Raw genomic sequence first — 17,024 nt, forward strand, 5'->3', positions numbered from 1 at the left:
CAACAAACGCTAATTTCCGAGGTTGCGTTTATTTTACCACAAAGCAGTGGAAACAAGTGTTAGTAAAGTAGAAACAATGTAAAGAATACAGAACGGAAACAATTGCAATTTGCATAACGGTTTACAAAAATTTTCTTCCTTTTCATCTCAACGGACTTGCACACACATTCCGGCAAATGGTTAATGTGCTCAATATGGGTGTGACTCCCTCTGGTAGCAGTAGAGACCTGACAACGACGGGGCGTGCTGCGCATGATGTCATCAGTCTCATGTTGAGACAATGACGCCAATTATTCCTACAGAGCTGCTCGCAAGCCTTGGAGAGTGGTTGATGGATGCTGACGTGACGTATCCCAGACATGTGCTCTGGGATTCTAAGCGGGAGAGCGAGCAGGCCACGCCATGTCATGTATGCAATATCTTCTGCTTCCAAGAAAACATCAACCACCCGCGCTCTAAGAGGTTGAGCATGATTGTCTATCAGTAAGACTGGGCCGACACAACCTCGCAGCAACCGCACATGAGATCCCAAGAGGTCGTCGAGATACTGACAGCAGTTAAACCTTACCGATTCACCAGTACAATTTCATGAAGTGTGTTCCAGTGGTCAACATAACCCCTGCCACACAATTAAGGATCATCGTCGATATTGGTCTCTTTTCACAATGTTTGAATTCCGAAATTGTTCTCCACTTTCTCTCCAGATGCGAACGCGTCGAGAATCACTCTCTAGATCAAACCGGAACTCATCTGTGAAAAGAACATTAGCCCATCGTTCGACCGTTCAGGTGGCATGTTGACGGCTCCAGTCTAGACGTTCCCTTCTGTGAAGACGCATCAGAGGTACACATACAGAAGATCTTCGACAATAAAGACCACTCTGTCGAAGTCTTCTTACACCGTTTGTCTCGATACAACACGTCCAGTGGATGCTGCGAGCGCAGATGACAGTTGCCGTGCAGTACTAAGACGGTACCGTCGAGGTCTTGTGGCCAAATAAAGGCCCTCTCCTTTTGATATCAAACGTGGTCGGCCATTCCCTGGTCTTCACGATACTGTTTCGGTCCCTATAAATTGTCGCCACATCCGAGAAACGACAGTATGATTCAGATTAAGCCTATGGCCACATCAGTTTGCGGCTGTCCTGCTTCCATTCTTCTTGTGGCCCTCCACTGCAGAGAGTCTGTTAGACATCTTTTTTGTGCAGTACTACACTGTCTATGACTGTATACACAGCGATTGTGGACGTTGGACTACCCGGCAAACACTATCCGTTTAATAGGTACCTTGCCGTCATCGTTGACGTGGTTGTCCAGTGACTGTAATGCCATCTTCCACGAAGAACAAGGTTGTACTGACGTATGTTGACATCTTGTATGGTTACGCCGCGAATTAGACACAACACTGAGAAATAGCGGTTTGTTGCTTTAATTTTGGGCACCAGTGTAGTTAGATTACACACCGCCATGCTACACGCTACAACTCGGAGCTCTCTAGAGGGAGAGGGCTGCTAATATGTAGACGTTAAGAATAAAGATTTAGAATGTTAATATTGGTAAGGTTTTGCTTCATTTGAAAAGATTTGAGAGTTTTCACGTAAAATATTCGGAGGCATCACTTTTAAGCACGTCCTCGTACGAAACAAATGTTAGAGAAGTAAATTTTCTTTTGTCGTTCCCTACCAGTGGACTAAAGGTACTTTCGAATGTAAATGTTTTCCACAATGATAGTTTTATTTGTTTACGTTTCATCATTTTCTATAAAGTACATCGTTGAAATATACACCAATCGGGAAAAACAAGCAGTCAAGTATCTGAAGGTAAGACATTATGCTCCGAAACTCATTGTATGTAAATAGTTACGTCGTATGTATCTTTTCATGCTAATAGCATACTGAACCAAACTCAGTACAATGAAAGCAGTAAGTTACTGTTGAACAAAAACATTTTGATATGTCTCATATTTTAGAAGTGCACCAGGAAACCGCAAGAGACCTGTGATGTTTACGTGGTCTAGGGACAGTCTCGTTGAGGAAAACGCGTTGCAGCTTCCAAAATCTTTTGACCTCGTTCTTATACTTCAAACAGTGAACTATGGATGATAATCCTACTTCGAATGCAGCAGGTTCTTGATATCAATCACAGCTCAGACTATTTGCTTTGTCTAGCCATCTGGCTTTGTCATCTAACTGGATTTCATCCAGCTTAATCACACTCATAATGTCCACGAAAGTACGTCAGTGGAGACTTTTAGGAATGTTACTGTAAGGAAATTCTCCTGTGGTTTTCGTGAGTCTCGGGTGTTGCAATACCAAACGCTGTGCAAGAAGGCATCAGCATCTCTCCATGCCCTACAAAAATATACAAAACTCTTTCCTCTTGACCTGGAAAAGAAACTAGTACAAACATTTATACTACCAATGATTGATTACAGCGATATTACCCTGAAAGGCGTCTCTCAGTAAAGCTCACGGCGCCTGGAACTGATCGTAAATGCACGTGTTCGTTACATCTGTGATGTCTGACTCTTTGATCACTTTTCATCATCATATGCACAGCTGTCCTGGCTGCATGCAGACAAGCACAGAGATTTCCATATCGTCTTGTCTTCTCTACTGTCGGATCCACGTACAGTGCTCCTCATATCTCCTCTCAATCTTAACGCCCTTGTCTGAACAACACAGCAGAAAAACCCGCTCCCATCAGAGCAGAATCTTTTCTGCTCCAACTCATCGTCCAGCCACCTTCTCGAAGTCTTTGCCAGTACCAGGAACCCGACTCTGGAACAACCTACTGCATTATATTAGAGAACGAAATACTCATCCAGCTTCAGAAGACAGGTAATGACGCATCTACTAAAACAATAATAAGACTACCATTGTCTCTGAACGCACACGTACTTTCGTATATCCCTATTTCCACATCCATTTTGTAGACCTAAAAATTCTTCTTTTATCTGCCACTATCATCATTGCTATTAATGTCACAATTATTACTATTATCACTATTAGTGGCTGCAGCTGCAGTCGTACAAGTAATGCCAGTATTAGCTTTGTTAGTTGGTAGTCATTAATTTACACTCACCGCCACTGCGGACGCTCAAATCATTTTAATATGAATTCTCACTCAAAAATTATTTTCTTAGGTAACTATGATGTATCATATATAGTGTGTGTGTGTGTGTGTGTGTGTGTGTGTGTGTGTGTGTGTGGTATTTATTTGCTCTTCATAATTTTAGTGGTTACCTACAGAACTCCTAATAGAAGAGGTCAGACAAACAAGAACTGGAAGGTGCCAGAACTGCTTATCAAATGACCTGGAATTAGATTCGAATTGTGTTGCGCGGATATATAGAGTGTAAACGGTAATTGTTTACAACATACCATAGTGGTGTAGGCGATGTCGATACGAAAAATTTGACAGAGGGTACTTGCGGCCTATAAAGCCGGGAAACAACCTGAAATTGATGTACAAAAGCTCCCTAAACTACACGGCAAGCGCAAGATTTGCAGTATCTCTCTTACACCACCGGCTCTTTCGTTAAAATTACTGATTTAAACATTCCCGTGAGCCTAATGAAAGAAAAGGCTTTTATAAACGTTATGCAAAAACTAATTACTACTGTAATTTGATCAAAACTTAATCCCTACAAGCACTGCAGTTTCGTAGCAAGGAGTCCAGACAAACAAAACTGTTTAATTGTTAATTTAATGCTATTAAAATTCTGAATATTTTGAGGTTAAATTTATACAACTATACGAGGGACATTCAATAAGTAACACTTTTTTCTCTCGCCCAGGTTCGGTAGAAAAAAAAATGCGGAATTTGTTGTGGAACATCATGGAATATTCTCGCTTCAGCCCCTGTAGTTTCATGAAGTTCTGATAGGTGGCGACGCCGTACGGAGCCTTGATGGCGTCTGTAACGGAGATGCGTTCCAGGAAGAGAGCTGTCATTGAGTTTCTTTTGGCGGAAAACCAGAGCATCGCAGATATTATAGGCGCTCGCAGTATGTCTACGGAGACCTGGCAGTGAACCAAAGCACGACCGGTCGTTGGGCGAATCGCCTGTCATCATCGCAACAAGATCGCGCAGTCCTGTCCGATCTCCCGCATGCCGGCCGGCCCCATACCAGTGTGAATCCTGCAATTTTGTAACGTGCGGACACACTCATTCGAGGTGATGGACAGATCAAACATCTCGCTCCTCAACTAGATGTCTCTGTTTCTAGTGCTGACACACTCATCTACCAGCTGGGGAATCAAAGATGTGCGCCCGATGGGTTCCTCGCTGCCTAATAGATGATCGTGAAGGGTAACGAAGGACCATCTGAGCGGAACTGCTTGCGCGTTACAAGGCAATTTTTTGTCGAATAGGCGATGAAACATGGCTTCATCACTTCGAACCGGAAACCGAACGGCAATCCACGGAGTGGCGCTGCATCTCCTCTTTGCGCAGTCAGCTGGTAAAGTCACGGCGCCGGTCTACTGGGGCTCTGAAGAGGTTATGCTGTTTGGTGTAACGATCGACTCTGAAATCCTGCCCTCAGGAACTTAAAGAAACGATTTCGCCATGTTCGTCGCTACAAAAGAACTTTTCCTTCTTCCTGACAATACAAGTCTGTGCACGCAAGAGGTCCTCACAAAACTTTCCTGGACTGTTCATCGTCAGCCACCCTATAGCCAGGATCTCGCACCACCCAACTTTCATCTCTTTGGCTCAATGAAGGATGCGCTCCGAGAGAAGCTGTTACGTGGATGACGGTGAGGTCACTGATGCAGCAAGATGTTGCCTCCGACATTGACCAATAGAACGTGTAAGTAGGCTGTTTAGGTATTTTTATTGGTAACGCCGCGTAGCGCTCTGTATGAAAATCACTGGCTGTGCTGTGTGCAGTCTGTGGCTGGTTGGCATTGTTGTAATACTCGCCATTGTAGTGTTGGGCAGCTGTATGTGAACAGCGCGTTGCGTTGCGCAGATGGAGGTGAGCTGCCAGCAGTGGAGGATGTGGGGAGAGAGATGGCGGAGTATTGAGAGCGGATGATCTGGACAGAGACAGTAAATTTGTAAGACTGGATTTCATGAACTGATATATATATATATATATATATATATATATATATATATATATATATATATATATATATATATAAGAACTCAAAGTTTTTTACGCATTCACAAATGTTCGATACGTACCCCTTTAGTGTTTCAGCAGACATCAAGCCGATAATCAAGTTCCTCCCACACACGGCGCAGCATGTCCCCATCAATGAGTTCGAAAGCATCGTTGATGCGAGCTCGCAGTTCTGGCATGTTTCTTGATAGAGGAGGTTTAAACACTGAATCTTTCACATAAACCCTACAGAAAGAAATCGCATGGGGTTAAGTCGGGAGAGCGTGGAGGCCATGACATGAATTGCTGATCATGATCTCCACCACGACCGATCCATCGGTTTTCCAATCTCCTGTTTAAGAAATGCCGAACATCATGATGGAAGTGCGGTGGAGCAACATCCTGTTGAAAGATGAAGTCGGCGCTATCGGTCTCCAGTTGTGGCATGAGCCAATTATGCAGCATGTCCGGATACACGTGTCCTGTAACGTTTTTTTCGCAGCAGAAAAAGGGGCCGTAAACTTTAAATCGTGAGATCGCACAAAACACGTTAACTTTTAGTGAATTGCGAATTTGCTGCACGAATGGATGAGGATTCTGTACCGCCCAGATTCGCACATTGTGTCTGTTCACTTCACCATTAAGAAAAAATGTTGCTTCATCACTGAAAACAAGTTTCGCACTGAACGCATCCTCTTCCATGAGCTGTTGCAACCGCACCGAAAATTCAAAGCGTTTGACTTTGTCATCGGGTGTCAGGGCTTGTAGCAATTGTAAACGGTAAGGCTTCTGCTTTAGCCTTTTCCCTAAGAATTTCCAAACCGTTGGCTGTGGTACGTTTAGCTCCCTGCTTGCTTTATTCGTCGACTTCCGCAGACTATGCGTGAAACTTGCCCGCACGCGTTCAACCGTTTCTTCGCTCACTGCAGGCCGACCCGTTGATTTCCCCTTACAGAGGCATCCAGAAGCTTTAAATTGCGCATACCATCGCTGAATGGAGTTAGCAGTTGGTGGATCTTTGTTGAACTTCGTCCTGAAGTGTCGTTGCACTGTTATGACTGACTGATGTGAGTGCATTTCAAGCACGTCATACGCTTTATCGGCTCCTGTCGCCATTTTGTATCACTGTGCTCTCGAGCGCTCTGGCGGCAGAAACCTGAAGTGCGGCTTCAGCCGAACAAAACTTTATGAGTTTTTATACGTATCTGTAGTGTGTCGTGACCATATGTCAATGAATGGAGCTACAGTGAATTTATGAAAGCTCTTCAATCATTTGTCATTTGTAATAGCCCTACACACACACACACACACACACACATATATATATATATATATATATATATATATATATATATATATATATATAATGACTTTTGAACACTATAAGGTAAATACATTGTTTGTTCTCTATCAAAATCTTTCATTTGCTAACTATGCATATCAGTAGTTAGTGCCTTCAGTAGTGAGAACCCTTTAGCTGGTAGTGTTGGCGCTCGCTGTATTGCAGTACTTGGAGTAACGAAGATTTTTGTGAGGTAAGAATTCATGAAAGGTATAGGTTATTGTTATTACTGAAGGTCAGATTGCGTTGCGCTAAAAATATTATGTGTCAGTTTAGTGAATGTCTGAGTACGCTCAATTTTGCTCAGCTGTTTGAAAATCAAATAACATAAGATGTTTATCAGCACAATCATTCATTAATTTTTCTAAGGGGACGTTACAAACAGTAACATGCGGGCGTACAGGCTTCCCCAGTGTGGTTGTGTAAGGTCGTCGTATTGAACTGGGAGTATGTTGAAAAATAGGGTTCTGTACCAAAAAGTGGGGAATAATGTGGTGCACTCGAATAGTGAATAAAGCCAATCTGCTTTCAGAAAAAAAGTGTTGCATTATTTATTGAACACTCTTCGTACATTTTATGTGAGCAAGAACAAGGCGTTTTTAATACGAGGTTAAGCCCAAAGGTAAGGTTTCCTATTTTTTATAAGTACATAGACCTGTTTATTTCTGCAATGGTTTAGATCAGTTTACAGCTTGAACATTTAGCTATTTTTCGACATAATCACCATTTCTGTCGATGCATTTTTGTAGACGCTGTGGCAGTTTTTCTTTGCTCATGTCATACCAGCTCGCCGCCATGGTGTTCAGAAAGTTATGAACCTCTTCTTTCACCTCGTCGTCGGAGCTGAATAGCTTTCCGGCCAAATGTTCTTTTAATCTAGGGGACAGGTGATAGTCACTGGGAGCCAAGTCAGGACTATAAGGTAGGTGGGTGATTTATGTTCCACCGAAAATGTTGCAGGAGAGCAACGGTTTGCCGAGCGATGTGTGGGCGAGCGTTGTCATGGAAAATGTGTACGCCCTTGCTCAACGTTACTCTTCTCCTGTTCTGAATTGCCCGTTTGAGTTTTTTCAGAGTCTCACAGTACCTTTCAGCGTTAATTGTGGTCACAGCGATTCAGCTCCGACGACGAGGTGAAAGAAGAGGTTCATAACTTTCTGAACAGCATGGCGGCGAGCTGGTATGACATGAACACACAAAAACTGCCACAGCGTCTACAAAAATGCATCGACAGAAATGGTTATCATGTCGAAAAATAGCTAAATGTTCAACCTGTAAACTGATCTAAACCATTGCAGAAATAAACAGGTCTATATACTTACAAAAAAAAGGAGACATTACTTTCGGGATTACCCTTGTATGTAAGTAGGATTTAAGCCAAAATATTGCGCGGTGCTCATGCGCTGTAGCTTAATTGTTGTTTGCTAGACCAGTTTAAGAGTGTCCATGGCTTGATAGATCACAAGTGTCTTGTATTAATTGGTTCGTCTCGACTTCTCCTAGACCACTGTGGAACACTGTAAACAGTTTCGTTTTACATCCTGTAATTGATTGATTAGTATTTGAACAATAGTAGTCAGCCTATGCGAAGGAAACGCGGCAGTCAAACGAGCAACAAAGAACCGTGCATAAATTAAATGAAATAATATGCTTTGTATACAGAGGTAATAGCAAACAGTAAAATTAACAATTTTGCTTCCAATCGTTGGAGAAACTGCAGATTACGTACTGCTACTTGGGTCCGGACGGAAGGCGAGATGTTATCGCGACTCAAGGACGGTCCCGTTATAGAAAGCTTGCTACAGCTTTTAACCGTCACACAAGGTCTTCATGTACGGCTCAGTGGTCTAGGGGTATGATTCCTGCTTTGGGTGCAGGAGGTCCCGGGTTCAAATCCCGGCTGAGCCCTTACATTTTATTCTATTCACATCCCACTCTCCTCCTTTCGTATGCAAGCGTTTATGGAACGTTTACTTCGAAACATCTGCTCCGATGCGATTTGTCGAGGCAGAAAGCTGCAGTATCGTGTTCTCGATAGTAAATGTTAAGTTACGTTACATTTGTGACCCTGGGCTGAGTCGCTATGGACCGATGCCAGATATGTATGTGCCGCCTCTATATTTCACGAAGCACGAATCCCCTAGGAAATATCTGCTTTCACCCCACTTCTACTGGTGTGTAACCCTTCTATACAGAATACAAGATGTGTCACCGCGGCGTATTCCATCCAGTCAGGTGCACGCACATCTTTTGAGTTTGTAGCAAGTTTGTTGTACTTCAGACGCTTATTTTTAGGCACCGCAATTAAGTGTGAGCAATGGAAAATGTCGATGTCGGTGTAAAAGTTGACTTATCTACAGGTTTATAATACGTGCAGTTCTAGGATTTCACTTTTTTACTTCTCTGATTTCCATCATCAGTATTTCAATAATTTTCATGTCATTTCATTTAAATCTTTCTTGGTATACTACCGATCTTTTAAAATAAACATGTTTCTTACGGTGCTGCAGCGGCCTCCCTCAGGGTAAAAAGTAAAAAGGTGGCATGACTTATAAGATGGTACACCCAGACAGATTTTAATGAGTTGACACCGGATACGGAAGATTAGCTATTTATATTAGACGATAATGTAAATACCCTGAACTTGAAATATAACGGGTACTAATATGAAAAGCCTCTGAATAGTGGAAAAACAGTCCAGCATATGCAAAAACAAGAGTGAGCCAAGCTTCATTTATTGAACTCGCTACCGGTATGCTGTGCGTTTCATGCAAACTTAAAATAACTGAGCGCAGTGCATCGAATGATGTGTTACGAAGTTCAGATTATCCAATTGTGACCCATTGGCTTTTACGATTTTCTTGTCATCGCACGATAGCTGCTAACTAATCTACCATATTACCTAGACGCGTTTTCCCTTAACGATGAAATGACTTGCAACGCAAGTTCGTCATTAAGGTGTAGAAATGTAGTTCCTTCACCTGTTTCCCGGCACAGTTAGCAACATTCATGCGCGAATGAAGTATCCTACAAGTCACACTGTGTGTCAGACCTTTCTGCAAACTTAAATTCCCGTGCGAGCATCTTTACAGCGACGTCAATACCTGCAGAAATAACGCGACGGCCGTGACTAATTGTGAGAAGCTTTCCTGAAGCTGCTGCGCTTCTTGTCTGGCATACCATGGCGTGGGAAGACTCACTGTGTCTTGTTGAGCACTACACAGAATTCCTGTTTACGGGCTGACGAGTGGCTACAAACTGCACACTTATTTCTGGCGACGCAAGAGAAGAGTCGCATCACGACGACACGTACTTCACAATAGAAAAAAAAAACATCAGATTTATCATCTGTACTTGCGTACTATCGAAGCAGTTATCCGGTATCCAACATAATTTTACTGTGGCCTCTTGTGAATCTTTTACCCGCAGTTGTCGCAGGCTGTCAAGTTTTTATTGTCTTTTTTCTACACGTACTGCTGAGCGTAATTATCGACTAATTGTAAGCAGTGTGCCGAAGGCTGGCGTTGAATACACCAGCATGTCGAAAAAATCTCTATTCAGGAAATGCCAAATTGGTAGTGTTCCAGTAAAGCGTAAAATTCTCTCTCTCTCTCTCTCTCTCTCTCTCTCTCACACACACACACACACACACACACACACACACACACACACACACACACACACATACACCAACGACGTATTTAAAACTCACGCACATGAGCACTTTACGTGACATGTACTTGGGCTAGGAAACACTGGACTCTAAAGATAAAGTATGAGGTCACACCATAGAGGTAAAGGGTTTTACGGTACATTTACGTTCTGCTAGGTGTTTGTATTTCCTTTTTGACATGTTTGAACGTATGCCACATGGCCGCAGGCGCAACTAAACGTTTTGTGAATAAGTAGTGGTTTTGGAATTGAGTCTTCAGTTAATTGTGACATTATATTCCGCATCGATTCCCGACGTATGACTAATGTGAAGGACTTGCCAGCAAGATACCATATTGGTCGGCTGTAAAGCCTACGAAGGATTCACGTGCAGTTTTACTTGATGGATAAGATGTATGAATCAAGATCTAGAGTAAAGCAACCACATTAGCGCCAACTACCTGGACGGTGCGAAATTATCGAATGCGAAGTCGGCAGTGAGCGCAACATACGACTGAAGTGGCAGCCCCAGTGTAACGTCCGGATACTGCATATAAATAATGGAGGGAAGGAACAAAGACAGCGGACTGCACCTCCTTAGTGGAGGGCGTTAAGATGAGCTCTGACTTGGCTAGAACCTAAGAAAATCCCTGGAGTGTTCCAGAAACTACAGTGACAGTTCGTGAGAACTTTTGAAGTTTGATAGCTAGTCAGAACGAGAGACTATCTCTGTTTCTGGTGACATTATTAAATAGTTTTACCATACTTGACGCTTCCTCGCATTTGTAATGGAGTAATAAACTGCTATTTTTGTTACCTCAGCTGTTCTCTTGCAAATGTTGAAAAGCTTTCCGTTCAATCGTTTCTGTTGCCGAATTAGTCTCTTGACAGTTTTCTCTAATGTTACGTTCTGGGAGCAAAGAGCGCTCTCTCTCTCTCTCTCTCTCTCTCTCTCTCTCTCTCTCTCTCTTGGCTACGGGGAATACAGTACAAAGCTGCTTTAGGAATTCCACTGGATTAAGAATAGCATCAAACCAATCGTAGAACTAAATTTTGACACTGCGTATTATAAGGTGCTTTGGAGGCATATCTACTGCAATCAGTACGTGCGTGTTAGAAGTGTTGACCCTAGCTGTTGAGACACTTGTCCCACTGTCACTCAAGGCGGTGAATGGCTGTCTTATAAAATTCGCAGGGTTGCGATGTTAACCAGTTCTGCACGTACAGCTGGACGTCGTCGTCCGAGGTGAATCGTTTGCCGCTCAGAGCCTTTTTAAGGGGACCAAAAAATGGCATAGTCACAGGGAGAGAGGTCCGTACTGTATGAAGGGTGGCCGAGAACCTCCCATTTGAATTTCTGCAGGAGTGCCGCGACTGTGTTCACTGTATGGGGCTTTGCATTGTCGTGGAGCAGAATGACCCCACGAGTGATATTGCCTGCTCGTTTTTACTTGATCGCTTGGCGAAGGGTGGTCAAGGTTTGCGAGTTACGCTGGGCATTCACTGTCGTCCCGTGCTGTGAAGTGAATCAGAAGGGGGCCATCTTGGTCAAAGAAGAACGTCAGCATAACCTTCACTGTACTCTTGTGGATGGCCTTGCCTTTTATGGTGAGGGTGATCCTGGATGCTTCCACTGGAGACTTTGTCGTTTTGATTCTGGTTCGAAGTGATGACACCATGACTCATCTCTAGCCACCACTCGTGCCAGGAACGCATTCCCTTCCCGAGCATAGCGCTGCAGATGAGCAAGACGTGCTTTCTGGTGTGGTTGAAGACCGTGGGGCACCTATTGGGCGCACACTTTGTGCATGTGCAGTCGTTCCTTTACGATGGTGTGAACACTTCCGACACTCAATCCGACCACGGCGGCTATGGATTTCACTGTCACTCAGCGGTCCTGGTTGGTTGGTTTTCGGGAAGGAGACCAGACAGCGAGGTCATCGGTCTCACCGGGTTAGGGAAGGACGGGGAAGGAAGTCGGTCGTGCCCTTCGAAAGGAACCATCCCGCCATTTGCCTGGAGCGATTTAGGGAAATCACGGAAAACCTAAATCAGGATGGCCGGACGCGGGATTGAACCGTCGTCCTCCCGAATGCGAGTCCAGTGTCTAACCACTGCGCTACATCGCTCGGTTCAGCGGTCCTGGGTAATGCGTGCATCCACCAGCTAGACGATGTCATCGGTAATGCAGTATGTTGCTCCAGACCGTGCATCATCGGGTAAGGACACCAGTCCTTCCCTGAAACGCTTGTGCCACTCTTGACCCTTGCAAGGGACATGCAGTGTTCGCCGTACCGCTTGTGACATTCGTCGACGAATGTCCGTTCCTCCTACTCCTTCCGCTGTCAGAAAACGAACAATACCCATTTGCTCTCCTGTTGTCACCTCCGTGTCACTGCAATGCGACTGGCAGCGTTGGACGATTGATGCAAGCTGCTGTAGTCACGTGACGAGCACGCGTGCTCTCTAGCGACGGGCTGTGAACTTCCTCGCTCTGTTCGGAACCACACCTCGTTACACACACCACTATATTACCCTTCTGTCACCGGTTTGCGCATTCCACACTCCGGCCCGTTTCTTTTTGAACGTCCCTTATACTTTTTTTCTTGCTAATCTTGTGCTTGTGTAGGCACGATAGTCCATGAATCCATGCACATTTCATGATTTGATAGTGCATAGTAATTTGGACTCGCTGGTTGATGCAAATAAAACTAAATACTTCCACAGTAATTCTCTTTATTTGCAACCAAAAGTAGCCCTTTCGTACAGAACCTTTTATTTATAGATGATGTTCTACATACGACTGCCTCGGAACATAAAACACACGCCGCTTTATTACCTTTATTAATCATGCCATATTTCTGAGTCCACGAAGTTTTAAATTCTCTCTTACACTCGCTTTCCATCTTTTGCTTATTTGGCAAACTATGTCGAATACTACTCGTAAGTTTAAAGATGGTAGGTGCTAAATATTGCAGCACAGGACGTAAGAGCGCAACATAAACAAAGAGGTAACCTCTGTTTTGTCGCGATAATTTGGCAGAATTGTACTTGATGGTAGAAGTCGGATGTCATCGTTGTTGGAACAGCTGCCAGCCTATGCGATCTAACAGTGCATGACTGTGTATTATTACTAATACAACCTGAGCACACCTTGACTTTCAGTGACCATGAGCGAATATCTGCCGCCTACTTCTGTCGTCTACTTTTGTGACGACACTTGGCATCAATAGCCCGCTCAAAACGAACTTTGGTACTTTGGCATTGGTTCGCCATCCTTGTCCTAGGAGATACCCCAGCCAGCAATATCATGTGATATTTGTTTATTTCGACAGCGTCGTTACGATATGAATTGCGTTACGATATGAATTGCTAAAGGAAATATATCCAAATCAAAGACTTGGGAGCGTAAGGCAAACCGAGAGCTCGTCTTCGGACGCACATTTCGTGTACTCTCTCTCTGTTACATCGTACGGCCCAACACTGATTACTTTCGCGAACAGTTTTGATTATAACGCAACCTGCTTACACTCAGTAACAAGCTGCCACACTCGAAATGGCAATGCGGATTTTCACAAAAAGCGACAGTTTCGTTCAACTGCCGTGACTGAACTAGTTCCCCTGGCGACTGACTATTGAGAACGACATTCCGGAATTGCAGAGTGCGAATCTTTGCATAATTCATGCGCCTTAGAAAGTCTTTTCCGCTCCGTGAGCACATCTGTCGGCGTAACATTTTCTTAGCACGTACAGAGCCGGGTGTCTTTTTATTGCAGTGGCTTCCCAGCGACTGGTACGTAAATACACACGAGTTCTCAGTGAGAGCGCGGAGGCTAAGCTTAAGCCCTGGATGGAGAGAGATCGTCAATGTCGATATTACATGAATTGCTGCGCAATGAAACAGGATAGTTTGCACGCAGAAAATTTCAAATAAAAATACCCTGGACATGGCTTTACACTTGTGTATGAGGATGTTCCAGTCTACAGGCGTCATGCTGAGAAAATCACAGCAGGAAACCCACAGGTTCTCACAGTCACCGAAGCTGGATGTTTATTTCTTCCTGTCCATAGACGAGAGTGTGATTCATCCTGTCTGCTGGGTCGCACCTTCGTCGTCAGCTGAAAATTTACTTTCCTTATTGAGCCGTGTGCGGCTCGCGTTGATGCCGTTCATAGCTTGGCATCTTGTAATAGCGATAGTGGCGTCTCGTTTTCTTAGTGTGTTCGCTGGCGCCACTACGTTTGCTCGCCTTGTCAGTCCGTGAGTGGCAGCATCAGCAGCACTTATCGATAGCGTGTACTGTGGTACCATCTTTGGAGCGGCCTGTGGTATTTCCGGGTCGTCGTGTGTCGAGGGTGGAATTGTTTTCCCGGATCCGTGTGTATCTAGTGGTTTTGAATGAGCAGTTATTTTAATGCTGTCTGCGTAGTGGATTTGGAGGGGTTGCGAACGGACATCGGTTCGGTTGGGCGCAGCAGCTAGCAGGTCGGTGCAGTGTGTGGGCAAGACTGAGCCGATGGCTACGTTCTGCTACTGCCGCATCGAGAAGGGGTAGCCGCGAGAGCGACGACTTCGTTGCACACCGTACCCTGGACGTTTAAGTAGAGTGAAGAGTCACCTGCTAATGGAACCCTGACCATTCTGAAATCTCGCCTTTGGTCGGCAGGTTGTTGCTCCCAGGACCGCTGAGCCTGGCTGCAACGAGTGAAGTGTTTCGAGGCGGTTAAATATTGGAGCCGTCTTTCTCTATTTGTTATGTCATTGAATTCAGTATTATTCTTATTAGTGAAGTGCAACCAGCGGTATTTTCTGCCTTGTGGCCGCTAAATGTCTCAGTTTACCTGCCCGGGAGGTTAGCGTACTTTTCCAGCTGTGTACCTTTCCTCGGCATGTTTATGCTGTTCGACACGGCGTGTACTTCGACAGTCTCTTATATTGTACTGCTCACTTTTTTGGGGGGTCTACTTTGGTTCTAGTGTTTCCTTCGGCCTTGGGTGTTTTCAGAAGATGTGCTGTCTGTCTCTTCGCCCTTACCTCAAAAAAAAAAAAAAAAAATAATAATAATAATAATAATAATAAAACCATCGTTGCACCGGTAATCGGACGTTAGCCGGATTGGTTAGTCGGTCGATCGGCGCTTAAGCTGCCCCTAGTTTGAGATTGCCAGCCTATTACGTGAGCACAACTCTTGGCTGCCTGTCTCACCTTATATTTGGGTTACCTTCCCAGGCTGACCCTTGGAACACTTGCTGAGAACCGCTTGGCCTGATTCCTTAGATTGTGATGTTGTTTCAAGGATATCTGAAATTTTCTAATTATCGTTGGTGTGGCCTTCAACCGAGCAAATAATTTCACTTCTTTCGTGATAAGGCCTTCAGCCGTGTTACAATAAGTCTTTCTTTTAAGCAAACTTGTTTTAAAAGCAAGCTATTTGTTGAGATGTGTGATCTTTGGAATTGTTTTCCCTTACTTCTAATGCAGGCCTTCTACCGTTTGTTATTTGAAATTTTTTGTCGCCTTCAGCCGAGTATTGATTTCCCTTATTTTATAATAATGCCTTCAGCCGTGTTTACAGTTTATTTTAAAAGGAAGTTTTTGTTTTAATATGGACTTGTTCTTCTGACTTCTAAATCAGGCCTTCAGCCGTTCGTTGTTTTAGGTTATTGTTGGTGGTGGAATTTTTTTCTGTGATAAGGCCTTCAGCCGTGATAGAGTCAATTGTGTTTTTAAGGGATTGTTTTAAAATGTTAGTTATGTATTTGCTGTACAACCGAGAGTACAATCGTAACCTTATCTTGCGCGCCATCCAGAGAAACTAGGTTTCACTTATGTTTTTATTCTCCTTAGTAGCAACAAATAGAGATTTTAGCAGATGCAAGGCAAATAACGAACAGGTTATGTCTTTGAACGCTATGCCGCAGCGTATTAACAATACAAAGCTATGTAATCGTTTTTAACGTTAGTGACTACTTTATCTGGATGGCTGAGAATCATAATGGTCTAAGTGAAAATAGCTACTTGTTCAATAATGAGGGTTTTGAGAATGACACTATCGAAAAATCAGTGACCCTTGAAGAGTAACTTTATTGAAAGTTTAAAGACTGGCTTACATCACTCTGCTCCGTAACAGATTGGCTATGTTACACGCCGGTCAGCTGGATATCTAGAAACTACAAAACATTTATTAACACCAGCATGTTTCTCAGCCATCCATTTGATGTAAGAGTAATATATCTAGTCTTGGCGCTAGACGACTCCTATTCTTCAGCTAACCGGTTGCTGCCGAATGCCCCACAAGAATTATAATCAAATAACAATTGGCAAGTTTCACGTAGCTAGACACTGATAAGCACACAAATGGAATACGCCTAGTCTTCCCGGAGTGTTTACGAAATTATTTGTCCAGTGAAGAAACACGAAATCTACATCGGAGCGCTTGTCGGACCTAGATTATGGTTGTCTTGCTGAGCGACCGTTATATTTTTTCGGACATGTGGAGTCAGGTGTGAAGAACCGACGAGGTTTCTCGCTGTTGCGTGTCACTTGTGTCGTTGTTGGGGATTTGAGTAGCTAGCTTCAATCGAGTTTTGATAAAGAAGGTAGGGAAAAAAGCTTTAGTAGAAACATTTTAAATGTTCAATCTTAGAAAGCCTACTCCGACGATTGTTGTTAGAAGTCAGTTGTGTGTGATCCCGCAACATAATGTGGCACCGTCGCAGAAACGCTGTCTCGTTGTGAGTGCTGGCTGATTTTATCCCAGGGTTCCGACGTCGAGCCTGGTGGTCTAGCGGCGAAGGGAGTGTTTGGAAACCAAGAGGTCATGGGGTAAAATGGCGGAAAGTTCCTATCTGCCTTTACTCTTGCATTCATCTCTCAATGATGAGCGGAATCGTCAGAAGCAAAACGTGGTCAGTATTT

At 43.9% G+C, this 17,024-nt stretch overlaps 1 protein-coding gene and 1 non-coding gene across 2 annotated transcripts in view; one reads left to right on the top strand and one right to left on the bottom strand.

The window, feature by feature from the left end:
• Positions 1 to 17,024, bottom strand: part of LOC126279034 (uncharacterized) — a 587,657-nt gene that overhangs the window by 215,751 nt on the left and 354,882 nt on the right. The gene's annotated exons all lie outside the window — the stretch shown is intronic.
• Positions 8,291 to 8,362, top strand: Trnap-ugg (transfer RNA proline (anticodon UGG)). Its single transcript has one exon. It is a non-coding gene; the product is annotated as a tRNA-Pro (tRNA).

Source organism: Schistocerca gregaria, chromosome 1, assembly GCF_023897955.1.
Source record: "Schistocerca gregaria isolate iqSchGreg1 chromosome 1, iqSchGreg1.2, whole genome shotgun sequence".
Classification (NCBI taxonomy): domain Eukaryota; kingdom Metazoa; phylum Arthropoda; class Insecta; order Orthoptera; family Acrididae; genus Schistocerca; species Schistocerca gregaria.